The sequence below is a fragment of the Rhinatrema bivittatum genome, chromosome 3 (genome assembly GCF_901001135.1).
Source record: "Rhinatrema bivittatum chromosome 3, aRhiBiv1.1, whole genome shotgun sequence".
NCBI lineage: Eukaryota > Metazoa > Chordata > Amphibia > Gymnophiona > Rhinatrematidae > Rhinatrema > Rhinatrema bivittatum.
In genome coordinates, this window is record NC_042617.1 from 224,951,650 (window position 1) to 224,970,018 (window position 18,369).

The 18,369-nt window shown below is 45.0% G+C and overlaps 1 protein-coding gene across 1 annotated transcript in view; it reads left to right on the top strand.

Annotated features, from left to right (window-relative positions):
* The window catches only part of LOC115087279 (lysosomal-trafficking regulator-like), a 1,534,685-nt gene that overhangs the window by 618,255 nt on the left and 898,061 nt on the right, over positions 1 to 18,369 (top strand).

Genomic DNA, 18,369 nt, shown 5'->3' on the forward strand with positions numbered 1-18,369 from the left:
CCCTGCTTCAGGTACCATCAGTGGCGCAAACCTCAGGGGCGTCCCCCTGTGATGACGTCATGCATCCTGGATACAAATAGCCTACGCGATTGCTAGCCGTCGAGTTAGCAAGGTTGGATCTCCTTTGGATGGGATTCGCTCTCCGAACCTAGCTACTCTGCCTCCACTTTTAGTACTCTATTGGGGTACCCGCTCCTCAGGGGCCTCTCTCTCTTTTCTCTTTCAGGTCGCTGTCTGGAACTGGTACTCGCTCCTCGAGGGCCCATGTTCCTGGACTCGCTACCTGGACTTCACTTCTGCCTGGAAGACACCGCTGCCTATACCATCTGTGAGTTACCATCTGTCTCTCTCAGAGCTGTTCCCTGGAACCAGGTACTCGCTTCTCGAGGGCCTGCCTTTACTTCAGCTCCTGTGCTCCATACTGAGAGACCGCTGCGTGAGTACATTACCAACGAGGTTCTAATCCTGAACTCTGCATTCACTGCTCCTACTCACGCTGTTCCAGAGCCTGAGGGACTACAGGCCCAGCCGGGGTATATTCCTGCTCACTACCGCCACCTCTGGTGGCTCACCATCACTGTCTAATAAGAGATCTAAACTGGGTGTGTGTCCTAAGCTGAGCCTGACCTGTGGCCCCTCACGGGACCTTCCCCCGTGGGCGTGGTCAACTGCCACAGAGTACAGGGGTCCACCCAAAATCTTTACAAACAATAACACTTACCCCCTTTGCCTGCTCCAGAGTCTGGTTCTGCTGCTCCTGCGGCTGGTGGCCGCCAACCCCAGGCCGCTCCTCATGCTTCCAGCTCCGCAGCGGATGTGTCTGGACCACGGGGAGGTGCTGCGGTCTTGCACCGTGCCCCTCCCTAGGCGCGCGCGCGCGCATCAGCTGTACCTTTAAAGGGGCTGCGGCGGGAACCTTACCTGCGGCCCCGGATGTTGACGTCACTGGGTCCTGGTATATAAGGCCAGGCCCAGCCAGTGCTTCCTTGCCTTGGCAACAGGTCTCCACGCTTGTTGTGTCCTTAGTTACTTGTACCTGCGTCTCCTTTGTGTTCCTGGTTTCTGATTCGTCTGTGTTCCTGATCCTGGTACCCTTTCTTGCTCCTGTGTTCCGTGTCTACCTTGCTTGTTCCTACTGACTGACTTCCTGACTTTGACTATCGCTTCGTCTGACCATGCTTCTGCTTGTCTTCTGGCACTGACCATTGCTTCTTCTGACTACGCTTCTGCTTGTCTCCTGGCATTGACCACTGTTTCATCTGACTATGCTTCTGCTTTTCTCCTGGCTTGACTTTTGCCTTGCCTGACCATTCTATTGTTGACTTCTGGTATTGATCCTCGCTTGCCTTGCTACTCTACCTTGCCTGCCGCCTGCCCTGACTTCAGCCTGCTCCACGACACTCCTCTTGTCTTCATTCTGGACTTGGCCTCTCAGGCTTTGGCCTGTTCTTACTCGGGCGCCTTCTGTCAGAGTTCTGTTGTCATTGGCGCCCGGGACTCCGCCTCGTCCAGATCGGACCACTTACTCCTACTACCACTGCTGGCCCCAAGTTGACCTCCTGTCATCCCTGAGAAGACTTCGCATGGAGGCCCACTTAAGTCCAGCCAGCCCTGGTACCCAATGGCTCAACCTGCAGGGAACGAGGGCTGGTATTGGCGAATTTCCAGCCGGCCTCCGTCAGCCAGCGCCACCTGCCGACGGTGGGGACCCATAGGGCTTGCCCTGTGGGTAGCATCAACCCCACCTCGGCCCAAGGGTCCACCTCCTGCGCAACAATATCATTGCCTTCTGGGATTAGCCACTGCTATTACTGGCATCAGTAGCATGGTATCTACTTAATGTTTGGATACTTACTAAGTACTTGTAGCCTCGATTGGCCACTGTTGGAAACAGGATGCTGGGCTTGATGGTCTGACCCAGTTTGGCAATTCTTATGTTTTCTGATCAGTCAAACTCTGGTGTGAAGGAAGAGAGCCCCTTCTAAACCTCCTTCGTTCCACCAGGCAATTCAAAATTTCCTTGCATTCCTTGAGATCTAAGATACAATCTCTCTACCACCCCAGGTTGAATTACAGAGCAAAAGAAAAGCTCCATCTGTATCTTATCCCAGTATGTCTCAAGATGATAGTAAGTGGGTAAAAAATTGTCTCCATGTTTCCAAAGTTTACTAAGTTAAATCTTGGAATATTTTAATCTTCGCTCCTTTATAGACCATAAGAACATAAATTTCCATACTGGGTCAGACTTTCAACAGTGGCCAATCCAGGTTCTAAGTACCCAAATATTAAATAGATCTCATGCTACTAATGCCAGTTATAGCAGTGTCTATTCCCTAAGTCAGTTTGATTACTAGCATTTTATGGACTTCACATCCAGGGATTTATCCAAATCTTTTTTAAACCCAGATTAATTGTGCGTTGAGTGGAAAATAATTTTCTTCAGTTTGTTTTAAATGTGCTACTGGTTAACTTCATGGAGTGCCCCCTAGACCTCCTATTATCTGAATGAGTAAATGACCAATTCACATTTACCCATTCTTGTCTGCTCATGATCTTATTTATTTATTTATTTTATTTATTTAGTGTTTTTATATACCGGCATTCGCAATAAAGTTCACATCATGCTGGTTTATATTTAACAAGGGGTGTAAAATGAAAATAACATAGAACTGTAACAAGTGAGGAGAAACTCTGAAGTTACAATAAAACAGGGATGTTTAAAACTGGGAGAAGGAGAAAAAGGCGAGAGGAATTTAACAGAAGAGCAATTATTTACAATTGTTTACAATGTTCTAAGAATGTCTGACTGTGGTTGTCGGTGAATTAGGGATCAGTTGTGGTCTGGAAAGGCTTGCTTAAACAACCACGTCTTAAGCCTTTTTCTGAAAGTTAGCAGGCATGGTTCCTGTCGAAGATCCGGTGGGATGGAGTTCCATAGTGGTAGTCCTGCTGTAGAGAAGGCCCGGTCTCTAAAGGTTATATGTTGAGCAGTTTTGGTGTGTGGTACTTGTAGAGATTCTCTGTAAGCCTCTCTGATGGGTCTGGTAGAGATATGTTTTCTGAATGGGATTTGTAGGTTGAGTGGAGCATGGTTATGGATGGCTTTGTAGATAGTGGTAATGGACTTATGTATGATTCTGTAGTGAATTGGCATCCAGTGTAGGTCTTTGAGGATGGGAGATATGTGTTCTCTTCTCCTTGTGTTTGTCAATATTCTGGCTGCCGTGTTTTGGACCATCTGAAGAGGTTTGGTGTGAGACGAGGGGAGACCTAATAAGATAGAGTTATAGTAGTCTATCTTAGAGAAGATTATTGCTCGCAGAATTGTTCTGTAATCGTGAAAGTGGAAGAGTGGTTTTATTCTTTTCAGGACATGTAGTTTATGAAAACAGTCCTTAGTTGTTTGGTTAATAAATGATTTTAGGTTTAAACGGTTATCAATAATAACTCCTAAGTCTCTTGTTTGTGAGATGTGAAGGTTGGCTGGTGGATTCGTAGTGATTTTGCTGTTTTCTGGGGATATAAGAAGGAGTTCGCTTTTTGAAGAGTTTAGTATTAAGTTTAAGCTGGTAAGAAGGCAGTAGATTTCTTGAAGGCAGTTTTCCCAGAATTCAAGTGTTTTTGTGATGGATTCTTTAAGGGGGATCATGATCTGGACATCGTCACCATATAAGAAGTGTTTTAGGTCAGTTTGGTTAACAGCTGGCAAAGTGGAAGAAGGGAGATGTTGAAGAGCGTGGGGGAGAGGGAGGAACCCTGGGGAACTCTTAGGGAGGAAAGATAATGGTGAGATTCTTTATTGTAGATTTTAACCTTGTAGCCTCTGTTCCCAAGAAATGTTTTGAACCAGGCCAAAGCAGTTCCTGTTATGCCAATGTTTGCCAGCTGGTTTTGGAGGATGGAGTGGTTATATTTTATAGAACTCTATCATGTTACCCCATAGCTGTCTCTTATCATATTACCCCTTAGCTGTCTCTTCTCCAAGCTGAACAACCCTAACCTCTTTGGCCTTTCCTCATAGGGGAGACTTTCCATCTCCTTAATCATTTTGTTTCCCTTCTCTGAACCTTCTCCAGTGCAACTATATATCTTTTGTTAAGATGCAGTGACCAGAATTGCACACAGTACTCGAGGTGCGGTCTCACCATGATGCGAGATAGAAGCATTATGACATTCTCTGTTTTATTCACAATTCCCTTCCTAATAATTCTTAACACTCTGTTTGCTTTTTTTGACCACCATAGTACACTGAGCTGACGATTTCATTGTATTGTCCACTGTGACCATCACTATTCCTAGTATGCTTATGGAGGGCTTGTTTTATCTTCAAAGTAGTGCATACAAGCCACAATGACCCTTGGGAGACTGCGTTTACCTGTGAGGGGATTACCAGTTCTATCAGACTTAATTGAGTGCTTTCCAAAGCCCACACAGGACTGGAAGATATTGTTGAGCAGCTTAGCTGTATCTTCGTTTCTGGCCTGGTTAGCTACTCCTAGGACTCTTATGTGTCACCCTGACGCTTCTTTATTTCATTAGAAATTTTTTCCCAAACCCTTCATGTACCTATAGAAACCTGCTACAGTATCAACTTGTTCTCCAATATGATTCTTATTCTGAGAAACCCTGTCTTTCAGTACTTTGATTTCAGCTTTAAGATCATTAATGATTTTATATTGGAACAAATTAACTTGATGTCTTTGATTAGATTGGTGGTAACTGATTCCGCCACTGTACTGTATAGATAACCAGTTGGCGCATTTGCACCAATTGGAGGATATATCATTACACTCCACTATACTACTAGCCGCTCTATTAAACTTTGCAAGGATAGCACCATAAGATGACTTATGCTCCATTTTTGAAGCCTTAGAGGCAGATTTTCAAAGGGGTACGTGTGTAAGATATGTGCGTAACCCCCGAAAAACTGCCCCTTCCACCCCCTGCGCGCGTACGTCCTGGAGCTTTCCTGGGGGGGGGGGGGGGGCGTGTCGCAGCCTGCGTATCATCGGGGGCGTTCCGGGGAGCGTGGACACGGCCGCCGGACCAGCCCCCGGACCGGAACATGGCGCGCCGGCGTGCGCAAGTTACGTCGTCCTCGGGCAGGCATAACTTTTGAAATAAAGGTGGGGGGGGGGGGGGGAATTAGTTAGGGGAAGGAAAGGGAAGGTGGAGGGCGCCAGAAAGAAAGTTCCCTCCGAGGCCGCTCCAATTTCGGAGTGGCCTCGGAGGGAACGGAGGCAGGCTGCGCAGCTCGGCGCGCGCAGGCTGCCGATTTTGTGCAGCTTTGCGCGCGCCGACCCCGGATTTTAAAAGATACACGCGGCTACGCGCGTATCTATTAAAATCCAGCGTACTCTTGTTTGCGTCGGTTGCGCGAACAAAAGTACGCGCGCGCGTACTTTTTAAAAATCTTCTTCCGCTTAGAGAATAAAAGCCTTAAAAATGTGTCAGAAAAACAAGGAATTCAGCACAGTTAAAAATATAGAAGACTCATAGTCATTAGAAGAAACACCACTTCTCAGTACACTTTACTTCAGGACTCGCTTCAAAAACTATGGAAATAGGATAATGCACAGACAATAAAAACACACGAAGAACACATGCAGCAGGAAACTTCAAAAAGTGTAAAAATGGGAAACTGTGCTCTTGGCAGTGCTATAGCTCGTTGCTTATAGTGGGATTAAAACTCAGATTTTTCTCCACCATCCAAGCAGCAAATAATGCTGCTATTCAAACTAATTTAAGGAATATTCACTGCTTATAACTAACATTAGTAGCATGGGATTCATTTACTGTTTGGCTGTTTGCCAGGTATTTATATCCTAGACTGGCCACTGTTGGAAACAGGATGCTGTGCTTGTTAGACCTCAGTCTGACTCAGTATGGCAAATTCTTCTCCAAGACTATAATTAAAGGCCTCGGTTTCTCTCTGGAGCAGCAGCATTCACTGCATGCAGCACCCTACAGCGCTGCCTGCGTTCACACTGTGGGAATACTAAAGCACCTCCATTTGCTCCTTACCTGATTTGCTGCTGGGCTGACAGGGCATTCTCCCCCACCTTCTCTTTGGCCCCTGTTCCTGAAAGATAACTGTAGAAAACTAGTCAGATGCTATGAAATCTTCATCGGCCTGGCTCTTTAAATGCCTAATGTACAGCACTTCATGCTCAACAGGTCAGTTTCTATTCAGGCCTTTGCATTGCAAGCCCGCTACCCACTGCAACGACTCTGGAGACCAAATAACATTATTTAGGGTAAATAAAAAAGCTTGGGTGTAGCTTGCTTGTTACGGCGGTTACTACCCTGAATCAAGCCTGATACTTCATTTGGAATACATATCCAGCACAGCTCTCTGCTTCAACAGCAGGGGGAATGAAGAAAAGATGATTTATATTCAGACAACTACCAACAAGGACTGAATTGTAGAGGCTAAGTAAACAAGTGTGGGAGTAGCTTGCTTATTACAGCGTTTACTACCCCATACCAATTAAGCTAGATACTTCACTTAGATGCAGCTCCAGCACTGCTATCTACATCGATGGTGGGGGTGTTATGGAAATAGAATCAAAAAGTTACTTGTAAGGGACAAGAGTAACAGATAAGTATGAAAAAATAAGTGTGAAAGCTTACTGGGAAGACTGGATGGACCGTTTGGTCGTCTTCTGCCATCATTTCTATGTTTCTATGTATGTTATGTTAGGTACCCTGTGGCTACTGAACAAGGTTAGTGAGGGACAAATAGGGAGAACACCAGCTTGGGGATTCCAATGAAGAAAATGGAAAGGGGCATCATGAGAAACCCCAGAGAATAGGAGAGAGAGGGATTCAGGCTGCCATCTTAGGTGTAGCCCTCTAGTGCCCCCCCCCCCCCCCCCCGAGTTATACATTTTTAAAATTAAGTTAAAACAATATTTTAGATTTTAAATTAGGCGATGAGAGAAATAGCTTCCATTAAGTCAAGTTTCATAAATAAACTAGTACATAGTATATAGCATCATGTTTATATATATATATATATATATATATAACTCCCTCTTTCAAATCTTGATTGGACAAGGGTGCACATTTGGCAACTGGGCCATGTAGCTGCCAGGTCTTTCTTTGATAGTGGTAGCACAGGGGAGGAGAAAGAGTTTTGCTTCTGGGCCCTTTCAGTGTCTTCAAAAAAATGACGATTCCACACTAGATAATGTAGTTCCAAATTAAGAATTTACTGAGGCTGGACTTGTTATATGCTGATTAATTCATTAAAGATTCATGTTCTCCTAGGGATATCCATAAAACAAATGTAAACAATAATTTAAATACAATGCAAACATGCTGGGTATCCTTTGATTTTAGATGTCCCATCAGGCTGCTCCAGGAAACTATCTTTGGCAGTCTTGCATTTCCCTTTGTACCTGATTCCCTTTGTGACTCTCCTCCTCTCCTGAGTTTCTTAGGATGAGCATAGGTGAACAACTTGTCCAGATGAATGATTCTTCAATCTTTCCTTCTGAATGTTAAATACCATTAGATAAGCACCTGCTTTTCACTTCCCATGTAGCAGATCTTCCATAGCTGCAGACACACTGGAACCTGTTCTGTTTTTTATGTCTCGCAAAAGTTCACAGAACATTGAAATATAATTCCCAGCAGAGCAAGAAGTATGAGGAATACTCCTCTGTTGAAATCCTACTTGAATTCTTGCCTGTAGGCCCTTGTGGGGTATTTTAGGCAGGCTGTATCTTTGGGCTGAGAGGCTCCTGTCTTGAGCCCTGGATCCACTGCAGAAGCAAAAGCCACCTACATTTTATTAATCATAACAAGCCAAGTTGTATGGTCTCTGGGACAAATAGTTAAAATAAATAAATTTGTTGCGCATAGACTGTTGATGTACTTTATGTAAAAGTGAAATATAATCACTAACTAGGGAGATCACGTGAGGCAGCAAGGGAGACGAATGTAGGTCTCCCCTCTCGGCGCCTAGCCTCTGTATCCAGCCCCATACACAGTGATAAATATCAACCAAAGGAGTTCTCTTAATTCTTCCAACCTTTAATACCACTTACCCTCACAAATTTGGTGCTGATGGTGACTTGAGTGATCAGAAAGGAAAGGGAAAAGGAGCGCAACAAAAATCGGGGCCCAGACCCACCCTCTCCGCCTGCGGCAAACTCAGCTGCTGCAACACAAGACCCTATTGAAATTGCCAACATAAAAGAGGCGATTACTGAAGCATTGGGACCAGTATTGAAAACCATCGCGGAGAAATTATCTGAATTATCGAATACTTTAACTGATTATGAGGCTCGGTTTATGGAAGCAGAACAATGTATATCCGACGTGCAAGATGGCATCCACATGGCCCAAAATGACATCACCGCTCTTCAGGCTTTGGTTGCAAAACAAGCCGCACAGATCGAGGACCTGGAGAACCGATCGCGTCGGTCCAGTCTTCATTTCATTGGACTTTCAGAATCCATCAAGGACCAGGAGCTGCCGATTTTCCTGGAAATGTGGCTTCAGGAAGAATTGGGCCTGGCTCTACTACCTTTGGACCCATGCGGGTGGAGAGGGTGCACAGACTGGGGTCCAAAAAGTTAAATCAAACGTGACTTCGAGTGGTAATAGCGAAACTACTAAATTACGCTCACAAAATCGAAATTCTGAGAGCCTTCCGATCAGGCCGCACGCTCTCTTATGAAAACCAATGAATTCTTGTTTTTCAGGACTTCTTGGCAGGAGTGTTGAGGCAATAAAGAGCAGTGGCTCCCCATTGCTCCAAGCTAATCACTATGGGCATTTGCGCGACTTTGAATTACCCAGCCCGACTGAGAGTAGCTATTGCCACGGGCACCCGATGGCTGGAAACAGCTGAAGAAGCGTGCATTTTCATGCAGGAGCAAAGTTGCCTGGAGCCCGGGACACCGGACTTGATAGCAGTAGTTCAGATGCGATGTCATTTTTTTTGTGTCATGGCGTCAGCTCGATGCGCTTTTCTTCTTCATGATTTAACATCCTCAGGTTATGCAGGTGAAACTCTACTTACCATCGAAGGTGCCGACTAAACGGGAAGGAATTCTAGTGTTTTGACGGAACTGTCTATCTCTCCTTAATAACTAAGGGCTGGATTTTAAAAGGGTTACACACATAAGTTATGCACGTAACCCTCTTAAAAGGCCCCTGCGCGCGCCAAACCTATTTTGCATAGGCTCGGCGACGCGCGCAACCCTCGGGGCTTTACAAAGGGAGCGTGTCGGGTGGGCGGCGCCTATTTCAGGGCAGGGCGGGAGGTGTGGGGGGTGTGACGCCGGTCCGGGGGCGTGGTCGAGGCCTCCGGACCAGCCCCCGGGTCAGGTTATGGCGCGCCAGTTTTACGCCTGCCTCTGGCAAGCGTAAATCTGCTGAAAATGGTGGGGGGGGGGGTTTAGATAGGGCTGGGGGGTGGGTTAGGTAGGGGAAGGTGAGGGAGGTGGAAGGAAAGTTCCCTCTGAGGCCGCTCCGATTTCGGAGCGGCCTCGGAGGGAACAGGCAGCTTGCTCCGGGCACGGCGCGCGCAGGTTGCACAAATGTGCACCCCCTTGCGCGTGCCGACCCCGGATTGTTCTTCCAATGACTCTGGTGCTGAACACGCGGCATAATAATTTTTTTTTCTGTTTACTCCTTTTTCACATTTCACGATATAACCCCGGGTACTTGTGGGGCTCCCTTTGAAAGCTATTAAGCCTCCCCAGTATCACCAAAGCCCGCTAGTCTTTTGCATGAACTTATTGATGTGTGTCAGGGAGGGCAGTGGAGCTATCTGTCTTGCGAGGAGATAGGGTTTTTTTGTTGGACTTCAAGCCTGTGGCCTACATGTTAGACACAGTTTCCTCTCATTACCAGACATTTTGAGCTACTCTGCTGGTAACTCAGGCACACTGACTGGTCACCGGGCTTGCTGAGCAATATTAGCTGGTATCGTAGATTTCTTGTCTCCCTTATTTTTAATTTTCTTTTTCTATTCTTTAATTTTTGCTCAGTTTTTAAAAAAATAAATTGCCCTCCTTTCACCTTCAATTCTAAGAGAATTGGATCGGTAATCCGAGGAGAGTGCCCACTCAATGGAACATTATTGGGGCTTGGTGAAAAATTCCTTTTCTTTTTAGGATAGGAAGCCAGTTTATTGCACACGAGCCGAGAAGTGAGCGTAAGACCCAGAAGGGTTAGGACTTGTGCCCAGGTAGCTAAATTTTTTTTTTTTTGGTGGTTACTAGGCTTTTCTCGCAATATTCTTGGCTTAACACTCAGTGATTCCTTCTTATGCGACTACATGCAGGCATTAGCTGCACTGTTTGTTTAACATGAAAGTAGATCCAAAAATGAGTTGGCAAGAGGACGCTTGGGATTACTGCCAGTACAGATCTCCCGTTCAGGATCTACAATGGACGAAGTTCACTATTGAAGCTGTGGTTAAGTATTATTTCTTTATATGCTCATTGTTCTAGGTCATTTCCCTCAGGGTAGCCTCAGCTGCCTTTCTTCTTCAGGCTGGTGACTGTTGACAACCATGCTGTAAGATGAACTTCTTCACCCATGGGCAATACAAGGGATGGGGCTGGAAGGGGGAGGGGGGTTGGAGGCAGAGTGCTGATCTCTGATTTAAGATGTTGGGAATTTATGGAGATGGGGTTTGGGGGAAGGAAGGGGTGTATGGGGGGAGGAGGGATGCGGGGGGGGGGGGGGGGAGGTAGGGGCAAGTACTGCATTTGAATATTTCATAGTTTCTTGATTGGCAAGGCAGTTGTGTGGGCTCCAGAGTTTCACGGCTGAATATTTCCCAGGTGGACGCCTCTGCTGGGAAGATTTCTCTCTGGACATTTGTGTATTTCCTGCAGGTCCATCTCTAAATTACTGGGCCCTCTAGTATGCAGACTCGAATAATAACCTCGAACGTGTGTGGGATTCATTCTCCGATTAAGCGTTCAAAGATCTTGAGTATTTTAAAACGGAAATCTGCAGATATTGCATACCTGCAGGAAACTCACTTATCTGATACGGAGCATGCCAAATTGTTGGCATGCTCCAACTGTGGGAAGTATACATTATGCGTCGGCCACTATCCGATCGGCCGGGGTGGCTATTCTGCTTAATAAGTATCTACCCATCTGGATCCAGAGGGAGTTTAAAGACCCAGAGGGCCGATTTATCATTTTAGTGACAGACCTGTATAACCAGAGTGTGATTCTGTGTAATCTCTATGCCCCTAATGTATACCATTCAGGTTTTTTTCAGGTTATCTATCAACATTTTCTCCCTTACATAGCCGAGACCATAATAGTGGTAGGGGACTTAGTACTATCAGGGACCCTCAACTAGATGCTTCCCAACATCGTCGTAATGAGGCGGGGATGGGTGAAGGCCCAGCCTTTTTGGAAAACACACTTCATCCGGTGGATGCATGGCAAATTTTACACCCTGGAGAAAGGGAATTTACCCATCTTTCCCGGGCACATGCTATGTATTCCCGTCTAGACTGTCTCCTTATAAGTAGCCACACATTCTCCAGAGTGCATGAGGCTGGTATTGAAGATATTGTAGTTTCTGACCACGCCCCAGTTTGGGTAGATCTGTAATTAGTACAGCCCTCTAATACTGCCAGGGTTTGGAGTTTCCCTTACTACCTGGAGGAGGATAAGCGATTTCAGCAATATCTAGAAGAGAGGTGATCTGACTATCCTTTTCTAAATAAGGAGCATTGGGGGCAACCTACTCTATTTTGGTACACTGCCAAGGTGATAATCCGCGGGGAAATTATTGCATATGCAGTCCACCGTGGAAAATTTTGAATCAGCGCATTTTGCAGCTGAGCACTGAACTGCGCAAAGCAAAAACCCATTTGATTCAGGCCCATACTATGAGTGCCCGAGACGATTATCTTTCTGTACAGTATACATTGAATACCTTACTTCACCAACGGGCTAAGAAAAGCCTGCTATATTATCAATTTAAATTATATCAATACAGCAACAAGGCTGCAAACTGATGTCCAACATGATTAAATCCTCCCGAACCACTCGATATGTAGCTGGGTTACGAAATCAGACAGACAGTCAATATTACATCTATTCCAGGACTATTATGCTAAGCTCTCCACGATGGAGGGGGGAACGGAGGAGGAATGTGCCCAATTTTGCACCTCCTTCAATATACCTCATTTCACAGTCACTCAGACAAAGGCTTTTAACTCTCCCATCACAGCCGAAGAAATTAAACTAGCTATCTGTCGCTCTAAATGACTCAAAGCCCCGGAACCAGATGGGTTCTCTGCCGAATTCTACAAATGTCTCATTGATAGATTGGCCACCCCCTTGTCCCTGCTATTAAAAAAAAAAAAAAAAAAAAAAAAAAGTAGCCAGAAGCTAGAAATAAGCTAGGAGCAGTGTATACCTAGGTAAAAAGGTTGAAAAGTTCAGTTCACTCACCTTGGAAAGGTGTTGAGGTAGTGTGATTTGGTTTGATTAGGTACCAATATTTGTTAATCAAGAGAGCAGTGAGTCACTCTGGCTGACTAACTGAAGTTACACTGTTTGTATTTCCCAACCCTCCCACCCACCCCTAGCTCATCCTTTAATTTATAGGCAGGTGCCACTTAAAAAACAAAACACTCTTATTGAGAGTTTGATCATTTCCCTGTAGGCCACTACTAGACATATAGGGAATTCAATAATACATTTAAAGGACATTAATTAGACACATTCCTACTCCCATAGCAACCTAAAACTTAAGTAGGAACTGAACAAATTTGAGATGAAGGCAGCAGTCCAGCAGCAAGAGGGGGCTTCCCAGTCTTTTGCATCGAGTGTCACATGTATTATTTTTTACCCGCCGGTGAGAAATTGTACATGTGCATGCGATGCAAAGAGCTCCTGGCTCTCAGAGAACGAGTCCGATCTCTGGAGGCTAGAGTGGCAGACCTGGAGGAGCTGAGGCAGACAGAGAGGTATATAGATGAGACCTTCAGGGACATAGTAGCCAAGTCCCAACTTCAGACTGGCAGCCCTGGTGCTGCCTTGGAGGAAGAAGATCTCATGATTGGAGAGCATCAAACTGGTGCAGCAGGAAAGTATCCTGTAGCAAGGACCTGCTCTCCAGGTCCTTGCTAGAAAATAGCCACTGCATTGTCCTTTCACACCGAGGATATCTCCCCAAGGCCAGAAGGGAAGGGTTAGGTCGGCCGTCATAGTTGGCAATTCGATCATTAGGAATGTAGACAGCTGGGTGGCTGGTGAGCATGAGGATCGCCTGGAAACATGCCTACCTGGTGTGAAGGTGGCGGACCTCATGGGTCACCTAGGTAGGATTTTAGACAGTGCTGGGGAGGAGCCGGCTGTCATGGTACATGTGGGCAACAACGACATAGGAAAATGTTGGAGGGAGGTTCTGGAAGCAAAATTTAGGCTCTTAGGTAGAAAGCTTAAATCCAGAACCTCCAGGGTAGCATTCTCTGAAATGTTCCCTGTTCCACGTGCAGGTCCCCAGAGGCAGGTAGAGCTCCGGAGTCTCAATGTGAAGATGAGGCGATTGTGCAAGGAAGAGAGATTTAGTTTTGTTAGGAACTGGGGAACTTTTTGGGGAAGGGGGAGTCTCTTCCAAAGGGATGGGCTCCACCTTAACCAGGGTGGAACCAGACTGCTGGCGTTAACCTTTAAAAAGGAGTTGGAGCAACTTTTAAACTAGAACAAAGGGGAAAGCCGACAGTCGCTCAGCAGCGCATGGTTCGGAGAAAGGTATCTTCAAAGGATACTAATGATGCATTAGAATTAGGGCATCCCGACAGTGAGGTTCCAATAATAAGAAAAGTAGTCCACGTGCCTATAACTAAAAACTCATCTGAGCTAAAAAAATTCTAATTTATGCCTATCAATTAAAAAGCAGAATGAAAATACAAACAAAAAACAAACTTTGAAATGTTTGTATGCTAATGCCAAAAGTCTAAGAAGTACGATGGGAGAATTAGAATGTATAGCAATGAATGATGACAAAGACTTAATTGGCATCTCAGAGACATGGGGAAGGAGAACAACCAATGGGACAGTGCTATACCAGGATACAAACTGGCTAAAAGACAGGAAACAGAGAGTAGTATTAAATGGACAATTTTCTCAGTGGAAGGGAGTGGGCAGTGTAGTGCCTCAGGGATCTGTATTGGGGCCCTTACTTTTCAATATATTTATAAATGATCTGAAAAGAAATAGGAGTGAGGTAATCAAATTTGCAGATGATACAAAATTGTTCAGAGTAGTTAAATCACAAGCAGATTGTGATAAATTGTAGGAAGCTTTTCTGAGACTGGAAAATTGGGCATCCAAATGGCAGATGAAATTTCATGTGGATAAGTGCAAGTTGATGCATATAGGGAAATATAACCCATGCTATAGTTACGCAATGTTAGATTCCATATTAGGTGCTACCACCCAAGAAAGAGATCTAGGAGTCATAGTGGATAACACATTGAAAACGTTGGTTCAATGTCCTGTGGTGGTCAAAAAAGTAAACAGATTGTTGGCAATTATTAGAAAGGAAATGATGAATAAAATGGAAATGTCATAATGCTTCTGTATCGCTCCATGGTGAGACCACACCTTGAATACTGTGTACAATTCCTGTCGCTGCATCTCAAAAAAGATATAGTTGTGATAGAGAAGGTACAGAGAAGGGTGACCAAAATGATAAGGGGAATGGAACAGCTCCCTTATGAGGAAAGACTAAAGAGGTTAGGACTTTTCAGCTTGGAGAATAGACGCCTGAGGGGGGGATATGATAGAGGTGTTTAAAATCATGAGAGGTCTAGAATGGATAGATGTGAATCGGTTATTTACTATTTCAGATAATAGAAAGATGAGGGGGCACTCCATGAAGTTAGCATGTGGCACATTTAAATCTAATCTGAGAAAGTTCTTTTTCACTCAACGCACAATTAAACTCTGGAATTTGTTGCCAGAGGATGTGGTTTGTGCAGTTAGTATAACTGTATTTAAAAAAGGATTGGATAAGTTCTTGGAGGAGAAGTCCATTACCTGCTATTAATTAAGTTGACTTAGAAAATAGTCACTGCTATTACTAGCAACAGTAACATGGAATAGACTTAGTTTTTGGGTACTTGCCAGGTTCTTATTGCCTGGATTGGCCACTGTTGGAACCAGGATGCTGGGCTTGATGGACCCAGTATGGCATGTTCTTATGTTCTTATTTTTGGAGCTCATTAGCACTGGCCGTTACCCTCCGAACGCAAATCTTGCCCATGTATCCCTCATTCCTAAAGCGGGTAAGGACCTATTGCTACTGGAATCGTATCGCCCGATCTCGCTACTCAACTATGATGAAAAATTGTTAGCAAAGATCATGGCAGATCGTTTGGCGAATCTTCTCCCAGATCTGATAGGAAATCACCAAGTTGAATTTGTGCGGCAGCACTATGCCCCCTATTATAATAGACGTGTGCTCGTGGCTATGGAAATGTGTCATCATACAAAAACCCCATATTTGGCTATGAGCTTCGATGCTGAAAAAGCCTTTGGCCATGTAGAATGGAACTATTTATTTTATATTTTGTTACAGATGAAATTTCATGCTTTTTTTATCAAGCGCTGCAGTTGTATCATGACCCCCAGGCAATTATTTTGGCAAACCGCAAGCACTCACAATCCTTTGCCATCAGGAGGGGAACCCGGCAGGGATGCCCTTTATCCCCTCTACTCTTCATACTGCAGCTGGAACCCTTGTTATTAGCCATTCAGGCGACTCGGACGGTCAGGGCATTCGTTTTCAGTTGGAGATCTTTAACTGCGTAGCATTTGCGGATGATCTCCTAGTATTTTTCACAGACCCACATGCTTCTCTCTATGCCCTTTTACAATTATTTTGTGCCTTGGGGGTCTTCTCCGTGTTTCGCTTAAATGAAGGGAAATCCACTGCGCTGGTGTTTCCTGATGCTCTTGGAGAAAGATGGTCAGACCCCTTTCCATTGCACTGGGCGAGTAATTCCTTTCGTTATTTGGGGTTCCATATACCTAAAGACCCGAGTTTGATATATCAATTCAATGTCCCATGGTTGCTACAGTATGCGCTGGATACTCTTACTACTTGGCAGAACTTACCATTATCATTTTGTGGTCGGGTGAAATTATATAAAATGATTATCCTTCCCAAATGGCTGTACCTTCTCCAAAACCTACTTCTTCAGCTCAAGGTGAAAGATTTGTCTTTTGTGGATCGTTCCCTACGGAAGTTCTTGTGGAGAGGAGGGAAGGCTCGTTTACCTCTCTCTTGGCTGCAAGAACGGTGGGAAGCTGGAGGATTGGGAGTTCAGAATTTAGCAGTATACAATTTGGCCAGTAATTTGAGGGTAATCAGAGACTGGTTGCTGGGCAAATCCTTTTATATTCATCTACCGGCCGACAGCACCTTGACGGGCTCCTTTGGACTTTAAGTATGTCCTCCAAGTGGCGGTGACTAAGCTCCCATCCTTCTTAGTTCACTCTATAGTCATAAGTCCGATCAGACAAGCATGGGTCAAACTGACTAAACATTTGCATCTCCCTAGGGTCTGTGCTTACTCATTGCCTATCGCTGGGAATCTGGCCTTCTCCCTGGGATCACATTCCTCTGCCTTTGGTGTATGGGTGGGAAGGGTATTACCCAATTGGGACAATCACTACTGAGGGGAAACCGCTTTCAGTCTCGGAGCTCCGAGAATATTATGGTCTGAGAATGTCATGTGTTTTTCCATATCTACAAATTATTCATTACCTCCATTCCTTGCCTGAGCTGTTCTTAAGACAAATAACTTTTCAGCAATTAGACAAAATCTTGGAATTAGCCAAAGAAAAGACTCCCTCACTTTCCACTTATTATAAAGGTTTGAAGGCGGTTGGGAGAATGGAAATATACTCCACACTAGCTGATCGTTGGACAAATGATGGGGATTTTGTTGTCACTCCCTCTGTTCTGCGTGTTTTTCACAGAGTAGCCTGGATCTCGTACAACATGTACTGTCGGGAACTGCAAAATACGTTTTTGGGGAGGGCGCATCTCTCAGCACAGATTGTGCATTGCCTGACAATCTCCCCCACCGCAGAGTGTGGGAGATGTAAGACTGCATTAGGCACATTGGCACATGCCTTCTAGTCCTGTCCTACCGTTAAACATTTTTGGAGCCATGTGGCTCGGTACTTGGCGACAATTTTGCGTGTCTCTATTCCAGTGGCTTTTTTATGGCTTCTGTTTGACTGCATCACACCTCTGCGAATTCGAGATCCTGGTACTCGTGTATTGATACAGAAGGCTAGTCTTGCCGGGAAGCGGGTAATTTTATTAGGCTGGCGAAGTGAAGACCCACCGTCTTATTGGACTTGGTGGAACTATTTTCATTCGATGATGACCATGGACCAGCTACTTTCGAACAGCTCACCTCTACACCAGAGACAATTTTTATCAACCTGGGACTTGTATATACAAGCAATTCTACACCGGGTTAGAAGTCACATTCTTAATGGATGATAACCACATGATGGTTTGTTACCTGAGGCTTGAACAACTAAGATTATGCACTGATTATTCAATAAAGTGGTACTTGCAGAGGGAGGTGGGGGTGGGGTGGAGAGACTAGTAGGGGAATGGTTGGGAGTGGGTGAAGATAAGTTAGACGGGCCTTCTATGGTATTACGGGGGAATGTATAATATTACAGCATTCCCCTGTTGTTTTGAACTTTGGATAAATGCTAATAAAAACCATTTATTCATACTCGCTAACTAGTCCATACCTCCCCAGCTTGTTAAAACAGCATTTCTAGGCCATTTTCAGGAAGAGCTTATTTAATGTATTCAAACTATATTGAATTTCTAAGCAAACTTCAAACACAAATAAAAAATAATCCTTTTTGGAATCTAAATTGAGCCTTAATCTTCCAAATGAAATTTGTTCATTTAGAGGTAGATTTTCAAAACATACGCACGAGTGTCCATGTGCGTGTGCTACCCGCTGCGCAGACATGGATGCGTGATTTTATAACATGCGCACGCATGTTATAAAATTTCGGGTCTGCGAGCAAAAGGGGGAGTATAAATTTGCAAATACATGTGGCAAAATATCGGGGCCTTCCCCAATTCCCTCGCAGTCCTCTCCAATTAAGGAGCAGACTGGGAGGGAACTTCCCAACTCCCTACCCTAACTCCCCCCCCCCCCCCCCCCCATCCCTATCCTAACTCCCCCTAATTTTGGTATTTTACGTTTTGCTCCTGCCAAGGAGCAGGAGCAAGTTGTGTGCACCGGCACAGCCACAAATGGCCACTGTGCCGGGCGCCTCTAGCCCCGCCCCGGACCTTCCCCTTTTAAAGCCCTGG